The sequence below is a fragment of the Macrobrachium nipponense genome, chromosome 41, assembly GCF_015104395.2.
Source record: "Macrobrachium nipponense isolate FS-2020 chromosome 41, ASM1510439v2, whole genome shotgun sequence".
NCBI lineage: Eukaryota > Metazoa > Arthropoda > Malacostraca > Decapoda > Palaemonidae > Macrobrachium > Macrobrachium nipponense.
Window position 1 is genome coordinate 33,278,039 of NC_061102.1, and position 21,439 is coordinate 33,299,477.

Sequence of the window (21,439 nt, forward strand, 5' to 3'; positions counted from 1 at the left end):
AGCGAATGCCCGGCACTTGCACAGAACCAGTACAAAAAGAGGCATGATTCAGTGGCAAAAGCCCTCCACTGGAGCCTGTGCAAGAAACATCAGCTACCTTGCAGTAATAAGTGGTACGAGCACCAACCTGAGGGAGTGATAGAAAACGATCAGGCAAAGATCCTCTGGGACTATGGTATCAGAACGGATAGGGTGATACGTGCAAACAGACCAGACGTGACGTTGATTGACAAAGTCAAGAAGAAAGTATCACTCATTGATGTCGCAATACCATGGGACACCAGAGTTGAAGAGAAAGAGAGGGAAAAAATGGATAAGTATCAAGATCTGAAAATAGAAATAAGAAGGATATGGGATATGCCGGTGGAAATCGTACCCATAATCATAGGAGCACTAGGCACGATCCCAAGATCCCTGAAAAGGAATCTAGAAAAACTAGAGGCTGAAGTAGCTCCAGGACTCATGCAGAAGAGTGTGATCCTAGAAACGGCACACATAGTAAGAAAAGTGATGGACTCCTAAGGAGGTAGGATGCAACCCGGAACCCCACACTATAAATACCACCCAGTCGAATTGGAGGACTGTGATAGAGCAAAAAAAAAAATAATAATAATAATAATAATAATAAGCTCCTTGTTCATCCCCAAGCACTGATTTCGTTGGTCTCGGTTATCTGTTGGCCAACCAGACATCTAGCATAAAAAATAAGCAATATACATTATCAATTTGTTTGAATATTACTGATTTAGAACACCGGGCTGGGGGCAATCTGTGTTGCCTATGCCCCGCGTGAATTCGGAGCCTGCTGCTTGCTTGTGAGATAAGCTGAGTCCTTACCAAAAACGTTGACATTGTATTCCTGGATTTCCTTCGTGGCCAGACACTTCTTTCGTTAAGGATTAATCACCGCTTGACTTCCTCTTCCCATATTCGTCCTTTTTTGTGATATTGGTTACATCCAGTGAATTTCAGAGGGCCTGGCTTGTATCCTAATAACGACAAACAGTAGAACTCTTGTATAGAATCACGTAAGATCTGTAGAAATGAACCAGAAAAAAATACCCTATTTTCTAATCTCTTCTGCCTTCATATAGTATACGTATATATATATATCATTTAATATATCATATATTTTATTATTATTAATATGAATTTATATATATATCATATATATAGAATATATATATATATATATATATATATATATATTTATATAATTATATTTTATATGTGTGTGTATATATATATATATATATATATATATATATATATATATATATATATATATATATATATATATATTTATGTAGATGAAGGCAGGCAGGAACACAAAGGATTTTGACATTATGGTATTCATTCCAACGTTTCTCAGTACATTATTGCATCCTCAAGGAATTCTACAATAATGTATTGTGAAACGTCGGAATGAATACCATAATGTCAAAAATCCTTTGTGTTCCTGCCTGCCTTCATCTACATAGTGTGACTCTGCCGAGTGGCTCCTGCGATTTTGGCTAATATATATATATATATATATATATTATTATATATATATATATATATATATATATAAGATATATATATATATATATATATATATATATATATATAATATATATATGTGTATGTATGTATATGCATGTATGCATGCATATGTGTGTGTAAGCTGTAAGTACGTACTTAAGCAATCATGGGGATGTTATTTCGTAAATACAGTTTGTTACAAAACATAAAGCAGCATGCATACGAAAGCACACATCGCATCGTTCATTTAAATTTACAAATCCTGCATGCTTATCGCACGTCAGTCAAATTGATTTGCAACACATGCTACATTACGTAATCTTATCTTTCACTTTCCGCCTCTGAGCGGACACTCGATAACTCAGTATCTTAAATCCTCCAAAAGGCATGAAGTAAGTTTTTTGTTTTTTTATAGAAATTCTCATTCATCCGAATTCCCTATTTTTCCGTCGCCGAGGAATAGAAGTTGGACTAAATTACCTGAAATAAACGTCACTTCTCTCTTCATATGCAAAGTTTCATACACTCGAAAGATTCTTTTTCGAAAAAGTTCGGAATGCTCTGTGAACTGCTTGCTAATACTTTTGACGGCCGAGTTGCAGTCCGCTTTATATAAGAGAGAAGGGAGTTTTTTTGCGCTAAATTTTTAGTTTTCTTCAACATATTTTTACAAGCGGTTAATGTTAGAATGTTCTCGGCTTCCCAATTGGCCGTTACTTCTTGTTTCTCTAGATTCAAAACTCAAATATCAGCTGATATTGGGGTTTCGACTCCAAAGTTAGGTTCTCTGGTAAAACATGTAGCTTAGCAGACGTTCTGCTGTAGTTTAACATTTAAGTCTTCTTTGATAAATAAATTTTTGTAAATATTAACATTTTACCGATGGGCTTTGTAAATTGAGTATCTGTCTTCATATGAAAACCTGTATTGCTGCTTCGTAATCCCTTTCTTTGCTAATGTTTATTCCTACTTTCGTAAGATACTATTATATATATATATATATATATCTATATATATATATATTATAATATATTATATATATATATATAATATATAAGTGTGTGTGTGTGTTACAGTAAGACTGTGAAACCAAGAATTTTACGAAATCCCTGAAATTTTCAGCAAGTATGTGAAATCACCAGTTCACTTATATTTAACTACACTGTTTCGCCGTGTTTAGTCCTATAGTAGATTCACATCAACCGTACATCTGATGTCAAGGCCCGTCCCTTACGACGCTCCTGATTGGCTGTTGATAAGCCAGTCACAGGGCTGGAAAGTCTCAGTCTCTCTTGAGAGTTCACATAGGTAGGATGTATGTTCCACCTCTCCTGAGGGATACGTCTTTCAACAGTATCCCTCAGGAGAGGTGGAACATCCATCGTGCCTGTGTGAACTCTCTCGAGAGGCTGAGAGTTTCCAACCCTGTGATTGGCTGATCAACAGCCAATCAGATGCGTCGTAAGGGGCTGGCCGAGACATCACATGCACGGTTGATGGGAATCTACTAATAGCCCCTCGCGGATCAAATGTTCCTGAGTGAATTGGTGAATTCCCGAATGGCCTGAAGATTTCAGGAATTTCGTGCAATCCCTGGTTTCACAATGTTACTGTAACATATACATACACACATACATAAAAACATAGACATATGTATGTGTGTATGTATGCATGCATGTACGTATAATCGTTTCATGAGGATTAAGTCAAGGGACATACGAACAAAGTAAGGTTATGAACATAATTGGAATCTGCGAAGATGAAGTAACGAGTTGTAGTGATTGTAGTCTGTGAGCAGTGTGTATTGCCATGTGCAAACAAACAAGATTTAATCACAATAAAAGAAAATGTAGCAGTGCAGATCATTGTAAGCAAATAGCCTCAAGAAATGTTCGACGGCGGACTTGCAACTGAAATTGTGATCGTGAATTTGGCCCTCCCGAATTTCAGAGCCATTGCTCGGATGACTAGCCGAGCGGAAAGTCCCTGATAACCGTGCTAATAATTAGCCATTGTAATGTCACACTTGCTAAGTTGCTTACTCACCTCTTCACCATTCATTGGGCCGCAGTGGATGTCTTAAGGAAACATGCAAGTATTTCGCAGTAAAGGGAGAGTGATGGAGACGGGGATTTCAGTTTATCACGTCATTATCCTTCTCTTATCTGCAATTTGCTTCATTCCCACTGCAAACCACCGATGTGTTCTTGTCCTCTTTCCAGAAACATTACCTTTATTTACAGAATCAGTTACGCGTAGAAAGGTTTCAAATGTAAAAATTACTGTCATTTTCAGTGTTTAATTATGTTTAAAAATTTCTTACTAGCAACTTTAGATTTTGGAGGCTTCGATTTGCACTGGCCATCTTTATAATTGCTACATTACTATTTCAACTCTATCTCACTTTTTTTATAATATCTATTATCGTCTCAGCTACATTTACGTTTTGAATCGTGTTGACGTGGTCCTCGTTGTTGGTGTCACCCGAAAGGAAGACTGATCGATCGTCTTGGCCTTATTTTCCTAATTCGCCATAGCCAGAAGCCCTTAGCAAGATCATTTAACCTTTCGCCGACCGCAGGGCTGAAAATCCCACCCAACACGACAGCATTTCAAATCTTATCGACCCTGTCAATTATCTCCCTCAATCTGTCAAAATAAATGGATATGTCTCAAGATGTGCTGTTATCGAGAGAAAATGTTACAGATATTTTTCTGTTGATTAACGACTTGAGCAGCAGATTCGTTCTCTCTCTCTCTCTCTCTCTCTTCTCTCTCTCTCTCTCTCTCTCGTAAACATAGATTAACATAATTCCCTTCTTAGAAGTATTCTTGTCTAAATTGCACTTTTCTTGACCTTGTTGATAAGTGACTTGGAAGTCCTTTTATACTTCAATTTTGGATTCTAATTTTAAGTAAACGTTAAAACGTTATAAATTGAAAATAAATAAATAATAATAATAATAATAATAATAATAATAATAATAATAATAATAATAATAATAATAATAATAATAATAAAATCAGTTATCAGAAAATTAGAGAAAACTCTATACAAATTGAATGTAGCTGATGCAGATATCACATTCAATACTACTTGTTTAAAAGGGTGTGTCTTCTACCTGTATATAATTATAATAGTTACTGTTATTATTATTATTATATTATTATTATTATTATTATTATTATTATTAGAGGACTCAGGAATAATAGTACCTCTCAACTCTATGTTTTCCTCCATCTGTTTGCTCCATATTGGAGCAATACACGGATTTCATTAATCTCTGTGACAGTTGCCATGCGCCGCTGAGGGTTTTTTTTCTACCATTTTTGATAAAGCTGGGCACAGTGGACGATGGAGAAGTCTTTCAGAATGACTAATATTTCATCTTGTTTATGTAAAGTGTTCGGTGTGTTGCACCCCCCCCCCCCTTCTCTCTCTCTCTCTCTATCTCTCTCTCTCTCTCTCTTTCTCTCTCTCTCTCTGAGATATGTCATGTAAAAGTAACTAGTTGCCTTTTTAGTATTTATTGTGAGATGAAAATCTATCTGTTTAGTGAAGTAATTTGTTACTTGCATGCCTTCAAAACCCGCTCTCTTGGGTTTTACTTGGAGAAAGAGTTTTTATATTTAACTCTTTACTATAGTATAAAACAGAATTTAAGAGAATGACAGCAACAAAGTAGAGGTATTCATTGCCATACCAGTCAAGAGATAAGAAAATCAGTGGATAACAGCAATGAGTTTTTGAATGGTAGTTCGATGTCACTGGAGAAATTTCGCTGCACTCTATAATAAGCAAGATATTTTTCATGGCGACCAATCAGATCGACTTATGATATCGACCCATATTTATTCCTCTAGAAGTGCCATTGGCCTCGTAAATGAAAAATTCCTTTCGTGAATCTCCAAGAAATGTATATTTATTAGCACAGAAAGAAGCCCAGAAGTACTACTATATCTGCCCCCAGCCACGCTGATGGAAGCCATAACCGATAACGGTGGAATATTAAAAGAGCAGAAAGTGAGGAAGGGAAACGTAGCGGGACGAGATCGCATTGTATTGTTCTTGGTGGCGCCTCAAAAAGACGAAGCCTTTTGGATTAAGGAACAGAGCCCCCCAGAGCTCGCTGCTACTCTGTAAACAAAGAAAGTGTGTGCAAACACAGAATCTCCTTTCGGCCATAAATTCCGCTTTTAAATTATGGGGATATAAACACCCTGAGGAAGGTTCCTCACCCATCATTGATGAAACGATTATACACTTATCTACATAAACATCCGCGCTCGGGCCTGCGCCCCCCCCCCCCCCCCCCCCCCCCCCCCCCCACCCCCCCCCCCCCCCCCCCCCCCCCCCCCCCCCCCCCCCCCCCCCCCCCCCCCCCCCCCCTCCCATCCCCATTTACGCCCTGACATAAATTCCAGCTCTGGTTCACGACGACCGCCATGGTAGGAGACTTATTTATGCACATAAGGCTTTCTTTTCTTTTTTTCATTTACTCTCGTGGTTTATTAAACGGCTGGATGAGAAGCCTTCCTATCAGAAGACAAGTGTAAATTTAATTTATTCAAGGTATGTTAATTTTTACACCTTGTGATGTTATCAGGGGTACCTTTTAGAATACTTTTTGTGCTGAGTATCCTTGAGGCGAGAAACAAATTTTCAGCAAAACTGATTTGACACAATTTATTTACCGCTGTCCTCTCATCAACTCAGAATATGCGTAAGTGTGGAAGCGTTCTTGTTAGTACATTAAGCTCTTGTATGTCATTTTCCCACAGTGACTTACGTGTACAGACATACTACATTTGCATTTGTCTGTAAAGCTTTTGCTGCTTCAGTCTCCTGTACAGCTAAAGTAACGTTTCCCCGGGATTATCTTGGAAGAAAGTCATTCCACTTCTATATTTAATTAAAGGGAAAAAACATATTTGATCATAGTTTGTTTCCTGTAAACTCATTAAAGGTTTACCATGTACGTCCCAAGAGCAGTTATAGTGACGTGATTGTCTTTCATCACGCTTTTGCAAGATTTTGCAGCCATCTGTACATTAGGCATTCAGTACCAACAGATCCGTTTTTAACACAGAGAGAATTAACGAATCTCCAGTTTAAATAATTACATTAAAGTAAAACACATCATAAACATGAATCTTGGCATTGTTTTGTGATCATATTTTTCATGGCTTCGTGACACTCAAGATTCAGAATGATGACCATTTCCCCAGGGTTGACTTTGCTTTGTTACTGCTGTTCTTCCCAAGTTTCGCACTTTCGGTTTCTCTTCATATAGCGAAACGTATAAACGATCACATGTGACAATCAGAACTTGAAAGCCTCCTCAAGGAGCAGGTATCATTATACAATGACTTCATTTGGATTTTCCTTATAAAGAATCACTGTGCCTCCTCCTCGTTGGATAAGTGGTTTTCGCACTCGGCTACCAATCCGGTGGTCCGAAGTTCGATTCTCGGCTCGACCAAAGCGGAATCGGAGGAATTTATTTCTGGTGATAGAAATTCATTCTCGATATAATGTGGTTCGGATCCCACAATAAGCTGTAGGTCCCGTTGCTAGGTGACCAATCGGTTCCTAGCCACGTAAAAATATCTAATCCTTCGGGCCAGCCCTAGGAGAGCTGTTAATCAGCTCAGTGGTCTGGTTAAACTAAGATATACTTAACTTGTGCTTCTGAGGTGGTGTGTTTATGTGGGAAGACTGGGAGGCGGTAGGCTGGTGCAAAAAAGCACGCGGTTCAGAGCTGCCTGGAAGGAAGAGGAGATGACGACGTAGAAAGCACCGAATAGATGGTATGCAAGAGTTACTAGAAGGGGACTTGATAATCTGTGAATCGCAAAAGCTCATGCAAGATCGATGTGAATGACGCAGTGTTTGCAAGCAGAACTGACACACTGCTGTTAACATTTTTGTACTGGGGCTTATTCGTGGCCAGGCAGTTAAAAGTATAGTACATATGGCAGTGACTGTAGTGATGGTTTTCCCAGGTTTCTCCCACTTAAGATGGATTATTTATGTTTTACGCACACACACACACACACACACACACACACACACACACACACACACACACACATATATATATATATATATATATATATATATATATATATATATATATATATTATATGAATTTTTATCACATCGCCGTGATTCTTATACATGCATTAAGCTAAAAATATCCTTTAATATCCAATTCGCTCCACCTCAGAATTGATATATTTTTATACATGTTAACCAAGGGGAATTTTTCAGTTTATAATCATTTCGTCCTCTTGTTGATTCGAACTAGCGGACAAATACATGTATAAAAAATACAAGTACATTGTAATATAATGTGCAGAAATAATCTTAGGAAACAGCTAAAGCTGCACAAGACATTTGTCAGGGAGACAAAAAGCCTTAATTCTTGAAAGAGGGGAAAAAGTAGAAAGGGCTGTGTAATTAAGAAGGCAGGTTGTCCCATTTAGGGTCCGGATTGTCGACCGTGAGCCGCCTTTCTCTTCCTTTCCTATTTTCAAAGGACCTCGACGGGAATTTCCACCCATTGTGTCGGATTCCCCCCAATATTTCCAATCAATTATTTCTTTGACTCGAATTATCTGCTTTGGTCAGAACTGGTTCTGGAACATTTTTCCATTGGAAATGTTGTAAAGAAGACAATGTACACATGTATGTGAGTGTGCGTGTGTGTGTGTGTGTGTGTACTTACGTACGTCAAGTCAGTGACACGAACTCTGGGCTGATATTCGTCAAACGAAGCAGCAAACAGTTCATTTCACCCCTGTGACGAATGTCGGTCCGGAAATGAATCCTTCCGCCTCGGTTCGCGGGTCTGAACTTCGTAGTAATTATATATATATATATATATATATATATATATATATATATATATATATATATATATATATATATATATATATATGATATATATATATATATATATATATATATATATATATATATATACGTACATATACATATAGTAATTTCTTCTTCAAATTTCTTTGAACTTGGATCTTCAGGCTTTGTAGTGATAAGCGTATCCAAAAAAAAGCAAAGAATTCAAGAAGTTAAGAGGGGCATTGTGGCTATTACAATTGCATATATATATATATATATGTATATATATATATATATATATATATATATATATATATATCTAAGTGTTTAATATATATATATATATATATATATATATATATGTATATATATATTATATATATATATATGTGTGTGTGTGTGTGTGTGTGTGTGTAATAAATAAAGACTGACATTTCATAGAAATTGGAGACTTATCATATTTAACTTCCCATGGAGACAGAGTTCGAGCTACAGCTTAAGAAAGCTGATAAATCTTTTCTGGGATTGTGTGACATTAAGATGCTTACTTAGCAGGTCAACGTTCGTTCTATAGGTATGTGAGTTCGAGAGAAGGTGCCTTTGAAAACTGGCTGCGACCAGTTACCTGGGGCGTTGACGAAGGGCGAGAGTGTGTCTGTACGTGTACGAGCTATGTCCGTTCATAACGGCAGGTTTTAGGCAGAACGGGGGAGACGGCTGCCTCTGGGAGAAAGAGCCTGGATGGCTCTACAATGTATTTTTGTTTAAGTGATGTAATGGGTAAGTGTCAATATGCTTTAGCCAAAGTTATGGCTTGTCTCTTACTTTGATATTTTGTAAAGATGTTCTATTTCATTTAATCTTTTCACCTTGTCTTTACAATTGTGTGTGCTCACTAGTGTGTTCTCCTGTCTTTTCAACAGCAGATCTAGTGGAGGGGACTAAGTGTCTTAGTGGAGGGGACCAAGTGTCCTAGTGAGGGGACTGTGTTTTGGAGAAGAGATAATTGGTGTGACTAATTACTGATTAAGACTATTAAAATACCGGGGGGTTGTCTGTGAGACTTGAACTATGAATTATCATTCTATTAATTATCCTGTAAGAACCTGAGTTATCTAATTAGTACTTTACTTTGAATAAACGTATATTTTTGTAGCTCCGACTCTGATTTGGTGACCTTAGATAATGGAGTGGAGGTTGCGAGAGAGAGAGAGAGAGAGAGAGAGAGAGAGAGAGAGGGGGGGGGGGGGGGGGGGGAAGGAACTGAGTGTTACCAGGTCGCTTTCCGCTCTGGCTAAACGCATACCAAATGTGAAAATATCGGGGGCGACGCTCCCGTTGTAAATATATATATATATATATATATCATCGACATCTATACATACACACATCTTATTACTGAGGATAGTTGCTGACTGCTGAGAAAAGGCTAGATAACTCTCGCTCTCACATTCGTATACGTTCAGATCCTTTCTCTCTCTCTCTCTCTCTCTCTCTGGGTGTTTAGTTTCATGTTTCTTCAAATATCTACTGTTAGGTTTTGACGCCTGTTGTTTAAAGTCCTCAAATAAGTTTGCTATTTTGTTTTCATAAGGATAATATACCTGAGAGGATGAAAGCCAGACACGACCAAAGTGATGACAAGGTTATTCCCTTTAGACTTTGTTTTGAAGCCAAAGACAGTTTCCATATAAAGCGGATACTAGATCATGGGGTTCTTGATCGCCACTAATTCTAGTGGATATATTTTATATACCAAGTAATATATGTGGTATGTTTGGTTATACCTGTCAAAGTTTCCTTCCCTAACGACCAGCATGGGTTATGCTCCCTTGGCAGAGACCTCATCAGTAACAGATCACTCCCAAAGTAAAGTACACTGGTTTGGAAGCCCGTGTTGTGGACGTGTAGTTAAATAGTATAAAGTTTTACTGTAAAATTTGTAGTATATGCTGATATTCAGAATTAAAACTTGCATTTTTTTCTCACGCTCAAAGGATAAAATTGATCACTAAGACATAATATCCAATTCTGTAAAATGTGTAAATATCGCACGTCTTTGTATCCGCTTCTTTTGGCAGTCCACTTCAGATATCGCGATGAAGAAGAGTTTTCCCTTTTTTTCTGCACTTTTTTGTGATTAGCCGCCAGGATGGAAAGCGCTGCGTGCACCCTAAGGAACTGTGACTTTCACAAGATCATTGTGTTGACTCTTGTGAAAGGCATTCACATCTCAAAGAAATTTGAAGTATTGTAATTCTTCATCCGAAGATGATCTTCACCACGATGGACTTTTGAAATGGGGTGCTGTCCCTGGAGAGACGTTACGAAATTACTGACATCGTCATTTCTTCATTATCCTCTTCCTCCGCCTCTCCATTTTTCAAAACCGTAATCACAGCTTTTGCTTTGGGCTTCTGTTTTATAGTCGTCTGAACGTTTGTGTTCGGTAGTGTTTGTTGTATTCGATAATTACTGGTTCCTAGGCAGGCAAGAAGAAATCAGAATTGTGATCATTATTTAGTTTATGGAATCGGAAGAGAATTTATCACAAAGGTCCTTTTTTTCAGGTTTTGGATTCTCACTCTTCATCTAATGTTGACTGGTCTGCTCTTCTAGATGTTTTTTACAATAAACCTCCATCTCTTTGCGCGTACGTAATGTGTAACTCACACTGAAGAAACCATAAGGTGATGATAAAAGTTATGTGGATTTGTGTAAGATTCGCCAATTGATCCTGAGTTAATTGTAAACTCTATTTCTAAAGACAGAAAATTAATGTATGTATGTATATATGTATGTATGTATATATATATATATATATATATATATATATATATATATATATATATGAATAAGTATCACATCACCGTAATTCATATAAATCATTCGAGCTACAAATGTCCTTTAATATCTAATTCGCTCTACCTCGGAACTGATATATTTTCATATATGTACCGAAGGGGAATTTTTAGTTGATAATAATTTCGTCCCCTCATGGGATCGAACCACCGTCCAGTGGACGGGAACGAAATCAGGACTTGATAACGTCACTGGCCGTCCTGATTTCGTTCCCGTCCACTGGACGGTGGTTCGATCCCATGAGGGGACGAAAATTATTATCAACTAAAAAATTCCCCTTCGGTAAATATATGAAAATATATCAATTCCGAGGTAAAGCAAATTAGATATTAAAGGACATTTGTAGCTCGAGTGAGATATATATATATATATATATATATATATATATATATATATATATATATATATATATATATATATATATATATATATAGTACTGGTAATCTTCTTAGGCACGAAGATATAGTAAATCAGTTGTATTCCACATAGGAAAATGAAAAAAGGTATATCTCAGAAAATGCCCAACAGTTTCGTCCTCCAATGGACCTCTTCTTGGAGCGTTTATTAAGGAAACGCTCCAAGAAGAGGTCCATTGGAGGACGAAACTGTTGGGCATTTTCTGAGATATACCTTTTTTCATTTTCCTATGTGGAAATAACTAACAATGAATATATATATATATATATATATATATATATATATTATATATATATATATATATATATGTGTATATATATATATATATATATATATTATATATATATATATAAATGAGTGTTTGTGTGTATGTGTAAGAAAGTTAAGAAATTTATCATAGCTCTGAATAAAACTATTCCCTACATACTACCACAGAACACTCATATCTGTAATTTAAAATTGTGATTACAAGAGCACCGTAAAGCTATTAAATTTCAAGAATTTTACCTGATTTTTAAGCACGTATTTTTTACCTTGAAAGACACGTGCCGTTTATTTCTCGCATCAGCTGCACATGAAATCGCTTTACCCCGAATTGTTTTTAAAGATGATTTTGCGTTCTTTGTATTTCTCTTTTTATGAGTTTCAACAGAATTTTACGCGGGAATTGGAAGCAGCTCCCTTCTTTCTTTCTCGTCAGATTAATCCAGTTAATTCGAATGTTTCAAAGCAAGACTCTCGCATACTCGAGTTGGAATATTCCAGTGAAGAAGTTCGCTCTTTTGAGTTACCTCTTCGACTGCTACCACTGTCAACAAAGTTGGAAGAAGGTTATATTTCCATCAGGGCCTGTATGTTTGTCTGTTTGTGATTTAGTGTTAGTAGGGTAGCTCAAGAATGGATGAACGGGTCTCGATGAACGTGGGTTAAAACATTCAGTTGATGACCCCACCATTGGACCTTGACTCTCTACCACATGACTGAGTTTTGGTTGGCAAGATCCGATGGTGTAGCAATGGAAACAACCTCGTCTAATATTTATTAATGCTTCTACTGCGCCTTAAATAAGAAAACGGATTTTGATTTGAAATGTGATAACGGGGACTTGTAATTTCACAGTTGACGACACATTCGTCTCGTTGCTGGGCGGAGATAGTGATGCCCTCACAATCTCAGATAGTAAAGTTCTATCTTGAGCACGATGGCGAATTCTAACCTATTCACATTTCCTAGTTTCTATTTCCTAGGATGCTCGCTTAATTGATATCTGTTATTAATTTCAAAAGTTTGCCCTTTAACTTTTCTCCTCTTACTTCAGAGAGAGTTGGCCTAATTATAGCTAGTATATAATGGTCCAGGATGTTTGTCTGCTTATTTTCCTGTTATTACTTGTCGTAGTCTGTAATTAAAATGAATTGATTCAGTTGCATCTCTTGATTAGCTTATGCCTTGAAGACTGACATTTTAAAAATTTTCCATTCTTAACATGCGTCAATGTAATGTTAACTGAAACCTGTGTTAAGACTTGCACATAAAATGTCACCTTATATTAGCGAATTGAGTGCGTTTTTTCGCGATTCCCGTACTCTTGTCTTAGCAAGAGCTCGACCGAGAGTCTAGAAACTTTTCGTTGTTTCAAAGAGTCGTTAAAATTAGATTCTGTTATCGGTCAAATTATGTCTTGATTACGCTACCCTTATCGTAATCCGAGTTGTAAATTCACATACTGAATGAATCGGTTTATCCTCTGCACTTTAAAGCGTGATAACAGCCTGTTTATTGACGGTGCGATGTATTTCTGAGGAATGACAACAGCGTGAAGTCGGTCCGCAGCGGAAGATTCAATTTTTCAAATGTCAGGTCAACATATCAATTGTCATACGTTCAAACGTTAGCGAAACACATAACTGACCTTAGACGTCAAATGCTACTGAGTTTACCTTGGATTCCGAAATCCAGCGGAGAGAGAAAAGAGGAGGCCGGAAGAATAACGAAGTAATGGGCCGAAGTTATCGATGCGTCTTCCTCCAGCGTCCTCGCAACAACATTTCCCTCGATTTCCCGAGGACCTTTCAAGGAATCCCAGCATCCACTTTCCACGCGACTTTTATGTTGCACAGCGAAGGGTCTCCGATAGTGTACAATGACCGAAGCGGCGCCGCTTCTAAATGATATTAACGTTCGTTACTGCTATCGACAGCTCATGAGCGAGAAAATGTGAACAGTCTCCACCGCATCTATGTACTGGAGAGAGAGTACATTAATCCAAAGTCACATACTCGACTGGGTCTGTTGCCGATACGTTCGTGATGGCACATTGATGAGATGTGGATCAAATCACAAACATCAGGAAATATAATGCCTACCTTTTCATGCGCTTTGACGCTAAAGGATAACGTATAAAAATCTTTTATCCGTATTTTGATCCAGGTTTGATATATTCTTTTTAAGGAAGTAAGAAACTCTCTTGCTGCTATAGCTCATCTTAACGATTTGCTTTATCAGTCTCTAATCTAAATGTTTGGCCCTTTTCGCCGCTTATTTTTTACGTTTACTTCAGTTCTTTTTAAGACATTATAATTATGCTTCATATGTACCACCCTTTCTTTTGGAGCAAATGCTGTAAATTTCTATTTCCCAGTTTGGTATTTATATAAAGTTTGCAGTCATTAATCATTTCTACATTCAACCTTAACATGTATCTCAGTATTGGGCCATTTAGAAATGAATCTCACTTTGGACGGTTCATGATCGTTAGCAGCGTTTCCTCTGAAAACTTAAAAAGACGCTCTTTTGGTTTGATTTTGACGCATTTTTTCTCAGCTATTATCAGTACTTGTCCTGGCAACGTGTATTCCATGTCCACAGCTCTCTCTCTCTCTCTCTCTCTCTCTCTCTCTCTCTCTCTCTCTCTCTCTCTCTCTCTCTCTCTCTCTCCATAGAAAACAATATTAGCAAGTATCCTAATCAGTATCCGGTGTCAATCGTCAGCCTGTAACCCTCGTGATTATCTGCTGAAACTTACTGCCCTTCTGTAACCAAGTCTGGATTAGTTACAAGAAGTAGACTCTACGTTCCTACCTTGACAAAAACCATAATATTTGCAATGTGAATTTTGCTTTTTCAGCAGCAATTTCCCATCTAAAAGTAAATATTTTTAATATCCACTGCACCTAAAACGTTCGTGTTCTGAAATTCCGATTAACACCTGATCAAGAAAAAATTCTAAGATTATTTTTGTGTTTTCGACTGTTTTCGCATCAATATAAAACATAAGCGCCTCAGTGGCGTGGTCGGTAAGGTGTTGGCGTGCCACCTCGGTGGCCGTGAGTTCGATTCTCGGGCATTCCACTGAGGAGTGAGAGATGTGTATTTCTGGTGATAGAAGTTCACTCTCGTCGTGACTCGGAAGTCACGTAAAGCCGTTGGTCCCGTTGCTGAATAACCACTGGTTCCATGCAACGTAAAAACACCACACAAACAAACAATGTAAAACATATCTCTCATTATCAGCACGAATAAAAATTAACAAATTCTTTCCTTAGCAAACGCCTTTCAGAAAACGGTAAGCTCCAACAGAGGGATAATGTGGCTGTTTACCTTCCTCGCCTACAATACAAACCGAACTCGAACCGAACTGGAATCGATTTTATCGGGCTTGCCAGAAATAAAGATTAATTTCGGCTTGACAGATCTGGAACTGTGCTGAAGTTGAAATTAATATCTCCTGACCATTGTGACGTAGTTCAAAGTCTGGTGAAGGGAGAGAGAGAGAGAGAGAGAGAGAGAGAGAGAGAGAGAGAGAGAGAGAGAGAGAGAGAGAGAGAGTTAAAGCAGTCACTCTTTTACTAACAAATTCCAATGCAAGCTTCATTAATACCCTTAAGACTTTTTGTCAATGGTAGCTATTTATCTTGTTTAACATACGTACGTCCTCAACGCCCTTCTAATAACTTCTGTGTCAGTTCTGTCGTAAGCTTTATTTGGACCATGTCAACTATATATCTTTGCTTTGAAATGTCTCGCATATCTCATTCAAAACAAACACTTGATCCACAAACCCTCTTCATTGTCTAAACCTATGAATCCTTCTCTATTGCCTTAACTTCTCAAAATTCTACCACACACCCTAATGATAGAATAAGCAATGGTAGGCACCGGTAATTCCTACACTCTTCACTTTTGCCCATATACAAATAATCAATTTCTTTCACCACCCATCGTTTCTGAACTTTTCCGTAATCCAGACATACCTTACTCACCCTGGTCAAGCTTTCACCGCTAAACTTCAGTTTCTCACTAGTATATCGAACAACTCTTGCTGTCTGTCAGTTTTCAACCTCTGCAGTCACTTCAACTCTCACATCATTCAACCCGGTGTCTCTCTGTCTTTTACATTCAAACAGCAACTCTCCCGTTGCATTTTTCATTCTGAAATCCATCTGTTCTTTACTCTGTCCACATTACAGTACTTCATGTTGTCTCTCATTCTCCCGAAAGTACCTGATCACCTTTCCTTGAATTCCCTCGTGTGTCTCCTTCACCCTCCTCTTGTTCTTATCTATCCCCCGTTTCCGTGTACACGATCCTACCCCTTTTTAAAACTGCTCCACAAATGATCGCTGTTTTTCTCTCGGTAAACTTGTCGTTTCCTCATCCTCCCACTCGCTGTTTTTATTCCCTCTTTCCGCAAGATATTGAAAATCATCGTTGTTGCAGGACAAGTTATTGAAGTTTTCTCATTTTCCAATAGGGTTTCTTTCCAAAAGGTGACAGTTTTTTTTTCTTCTTTTTTTTTACTCCAGAGAAGGTATATGCAATTGATAAATCATAAGTTCCGTCTGGCATGTCGTTGAGTGCAAACTAACTTGTCAGTGAATGTTCACCATCGATTTATTTTAGATGGCGATCTTTGAAAACATATGATCGAAAACGTACCTTATTTTACTTGAACTGACCCACGATTTCTAATTTCTCTCTCTCTCTCTCTCTCTCTCTCTCTCTCTCTCTGTTGGCTGTTGTTACTGTTGCTTGATGAACTGCCATAGGTAGCTTCTATCAATATTTGGAGATAACAGTGTAACTGGAGCATGTTTATGAATTAATTAGTTACTTTTGTAACGCAATTGATTCAGACATTGAGTATTTGTTATACACACACACACACATATATACCGGCCATGGTAGAACCTCTTAGTTATAATTCCCCTTAGGTATAAATTATTGGCGTGGTAAACTGAATTTTATATTAATGCATATTTACGGCTTATTATCTGTGAATATAAGGAAGGTGCGTGAGTTATTGTCAAATTCATATTATTTGTGCATGTGTGTGTATATATATATATATATATATAATATATATATATATATATATATATATATATATATATATATAACATATACAGATATACACATATATTTGTGTATATATAAAATTACCCGTGTATTTAGCTTCGTAAAAAAAAAAGATTATTTAGTCTGCCTTGAAGCAGCAGTAAAGAGAAAAATACGACACTGTTTTCGCTTTCTATCCCCGAATACATGTGACTTTTTTACAGTCCAACACACGTGCCTAACCTAAGATATTCTACGGTATTCTTGTAACGTGCTATATCGCCTTACAGAAGCAAAATCTACAAAAACACCGTTTGTTTTCTCCATTACCAGACATCAGAGTCACTTATAATATGACTCGACCTGGTGATTTGTATCTTATAAAGTTCTGCCAAACTGTGACCTTCATTTTTCCCTTTACCCCTATCTCTGGCAGGAACTCAATCTTTTTAAATCTTTTTAAATGCCATGCAGATCAATTTGAGCTTGTTTTAATTAAGCTTGTTTTAATGAAATAAAGCCTTGTGAATATTTTTATTATTACTCCAGTGGAAATGTAATCTTTTTCACAAATAACGCCTCTTTAGAGATTGAGTAAAATAATCATCTATAAATATTTTCTTTTTTCCAAAATCTCTAGATTCATAATAATACAAAATTTGAATTATTTTATCACTAGTCCTTTCGTTCTCGAACTTGCTGCTTGATTATTCTTATTATGCATTTCTCCCAAAAGTACGATTACGCTCCATTTTTACATTCGCGCGTGATCTGAAAATCCTGGAATATTTGTTTTTCTCATGGAAGAAAATTCCTCCCGAGCCAAGCGTCTGCACCATTTCGGACTTTCTCATTTCCCCTTCAGTCACTCTGAAAGGGCGGGAAATGCAATCTCAGATAACCTTATTTTTGGCATTTACCTGAGGAGAGCTTTCTCTCTCTCTCTCTCTCTCTCTCTCTCTCTCTCTCTCTCTCTCTCTCTCTGGCCTCACAAGAACTCAGGCATCACTTTCACTTCCTTTCTTGACAGCGCATTCTGGCTGGCTACTTCTGGTTCGCGTGCGACTACGGCATGGCTGTGTCGTTTTGCCCACTGTTCTTTCTCCTTCGTGGTCTGATGGCTTCACAGACTGCGACCTCGTATTGTAGAATGCTGGATTATGATATCTCCATTCTGTAGCCCTTCACTACATAGCCAGCCTAGTGACTTTTCACGTGTGTCTGCGGCATGACTACAAAACCTGATTGACATCCCAGTGGTCTTTCACCCAGAGACTGTCTAGAGCTCTAGACCTTGGGGACGACCACAAAATCCATATACTCTTGCGAATTTAACTGTCTTTCGTTTCCCAAAGTATTGGTCCATCTGTTATGACCGTTGCCGAATTCAGTGGGGATGCCCCTTGATGGACGACAGCGTAATCATCTAACAGAGATGAGCTTCGAGGAAAAAGCAAAAGAATCCAACATTCGGAAAAACTGCAAACACTTCACAGCGAGAATAAAAAAAAAATGGTAATGATCACGATCGTATATATATAACCCAACAAAGAAAAAGAACGTTTGGATTTTCAATAACTTACAAGAAATATCGTATCCGGTCTCCTTATGAAAAGAAAGAAGTAAAAAAAAGGATGAGAGAGAGAGAGAGAGAGAGAGAGAGAGAGAGAGAGAGAGAGAGAGAGAGAGAGAACAAACGAAGAGAAAGACTCCCTTGAACTCCCGAGTCCCAACTGTCATTGGCCGGAACGTTGAACTTTCTCTTTTTAAATGCCTTAGGAGAGAGAGAGAGAGAGAGAGAGAGATTTACGTTATCGGTGTCCTCCTTTAATGTATTTATGGCTATATCAAGAGCGATAAACCATCCAGTTTTTTAAAGTCTTTTATTTTTCAGATGATTTATGGGACTTCTTATCTGTGAGATTGTGGTGCGGTTTGCGAGTGCGACTGAGCAAAGACATTGAACTTGTAAGCTCTGGGAAAGAAAGTACTTTGTGTGTCTGTTTAACTTCTTGATTCTTATGATGATAAGCGGAAGAACATGATTACCATTTATATGGTTAGTAATATGAAATATGTGAATGTCTTTGCAGTATACTCTACCTTTTTCTCTTATGCATAAGAGTCAGTTTGAAAAATATTGCTTAATAAAAATAGGTTTTGTTTTTTTCTGATTCATAGCAGTGCTGCCTATTTAGATTCCGTTCGATAAGAATGAGAAATTTTGAATTATTGAGAGAGAGAGAGAGAGAGAGAGAGAGAGAGAGAGAGAGAGAGAGAGAGAGAGAGAGAGAGAGATGGGGGGGAGAAAAAAAGGGGAGGAAAAAAAGGTGGAGGAAAAAAAGGGAAAACATGGGAAGTTGTTTGAAAAATCAAAGTGATTCTGAGATTACGAAAACTGTAATGAGGGAGATTTTGGACAAATCGGTGTTAATGCGAGAATGTTTTAAAGTGAAAGAAATAGAGACTTTGTAAAAGTCATTGTTCGGGGATTATAACGGGAAATTACTCGAAAGCAGAGGAGATTTTGGATGAAAGAAGTTAATAAAAAATATCGAAAATCAGTTTTGAGAAACATCAGAAAATTTGTATAAAATAGACAGGTTTTGTGGTAAGAGATTTTGGAAAGCATTGATTAGCATCATTCAAACAGATCCGTGTGGTTGAGATATTGCAGAATATCCGATGAGAGACATGATGTAAAAATGGGTGCTGCAGAAATTAATGAGAGCGAGACAAAGAGAGAGAGAGATTGTGGAGTAATTACTGAATATTTAATGAGAGATGACGTAGAAATGCGTATTGAAAAAAATTAGTCAGTAAAAACAGATTGTGGAAAAGTCCGGCTGGAGAGACATTTCGGAAACTTAGTGAGAGAAGTTGGTGTGTAGAGGTATTTTCTGGGATTCTCTTGAAAAAGAGAAATAGTGGAAAAATCATTGTTTGCGATTTAGAAAACTTGGGGGGTGGGGGGGGGGGGGGGGGGACAGATTGTGGAAAACTCGGGACGGATGAGATTGTAGACAGCTTAGTGACGGAGATTCAGCCCGAGAGAGGTTTTGGAAAACTGTGAAAAATACTTAGTCACATAAGGGATGGATTCTGAAAAATCAGCAAGGAGAAAGAGTCAGAAAAGTTAGACAGAGAAAGAGAAATAGAGAAAGAGAGAGAGGTATTGGAAAACTTGGAGAGATTGTGGGAAAATCAGCGCGTGAGAGATATTTTGGGACACTTTGTGAGAGAGATAGAGATTTAAAAAAAAAAACACATTTGTGCATGAAAGAGTTGGACAACATAATGGAGAGAAAAAGAGATTAGAAATCAGTCTGGTAAGAGATTTCGGAAAACTGAATGAGAATGTGTCGAAAAATTAGTGCGAGATAGAGATGTCGTAAATTTTAGAGAGATATTGAAAAACTTAGTGAAGAAATTAGTATGGGAAAGAAATCTGAGAAAAGGCGGACATTGTAACAGAAATCTGGGAACACTAGAAGAGTTTTTTGAAAAGACAGTAAAAGAGATTTAAATGATCAGTGAGGAAGAAGCATATTTCATGAGAATCACCGAGAAAGAGAGAGAGAGAGAGAGAAATGTGGGGCCGTGAAGAGAGAGAGAGAGAGAGGGAAGAGAGAGAGAGAGAGAGAGAGGAGAAAATGTGGGGCTGTGAAGAAAGAGAGAGAGAGCGAGGAGAAAATGTGGGGCCGCGAAGAAAGAGAGAGAGAGAGAGAGAGAAAGAAAGAAAGAGGGAAAGAGAGAGATTTCAGAAAAAGCATTCCCGAAAAGACGACCAGACGAAAATGTTATCCTGTTTTATTTGTAAGTTCGTCACGACCATTAAGGGAAATTAAATTTTCGACCTTAGGTGCATTTAGGAAATCAACAGGAGAGAAACTACGTCGCTTCTCTTAACACTTTCTCTTTATCTACGCCCCTCCCTCCCTCCCACCCCTCTCTCTCTCTCTCTCTCTCTCTCTCTCTCTATCTCTTTATTTTCCGTAAAAGGCTGAGATTTTATCTTGGGAAGGTTCTCGCTCTCTCGACGCTTCTGCACTCAGCGGCAATTCTTTGATTTATTATGTTTTGGTTTCGTTGTTTTGTCTTCTATTGTGTTTGTTACTTGTTGCCATTTTTGTGTGATTGTTTTGTTACATGATCACAGCAAAAGCAAATCGAGAAAAGGAGGTTGAGAACCAAAATAAGATAAATTGGCGTATGAGGAGTTTCACTTCATTTTCTCACTCTAAGAAAAAGAAAAGTAAATCGATGCAGAATAGACAAGGAAGCGCAACGGAGATCAATACGCAAGAAAAGCAATGCACTGAAATTATAAATGCAAGTTGCTTTCGTGTTCACTCGCCTTGAATTCCCCCAGACCCATTACGATGTATCGTTGCAACACTGAGCGTGTCTACCCATGGCTTGTGACTAAGACATGAA

General features: G+C 37.7%; 1 protein-coding gene across 1 annotated transcript in view; it reads right to left on the minus strand.

The window, feature by feature from the left end:
* LOC135212657 (uncharacterized) overlaps positions 1 to 18,604 on the minus strand; it is a 67,621-nt gene extending 49,017 nt beyond the window's left edge. Inside the window, exon 1 of the mRNA XM_064246284.1 lies at positions 18,586 to 18,604. The gene's annotated coding sequence lies outside the window, so the exon portion shown is untranslated. The remainder of the gene's footprint in view (positions 1 to 18,585) is intronic.
* Between the last annotated feature and the right edge of the window lie 2,835 nt (positions 18,605 to 21,439).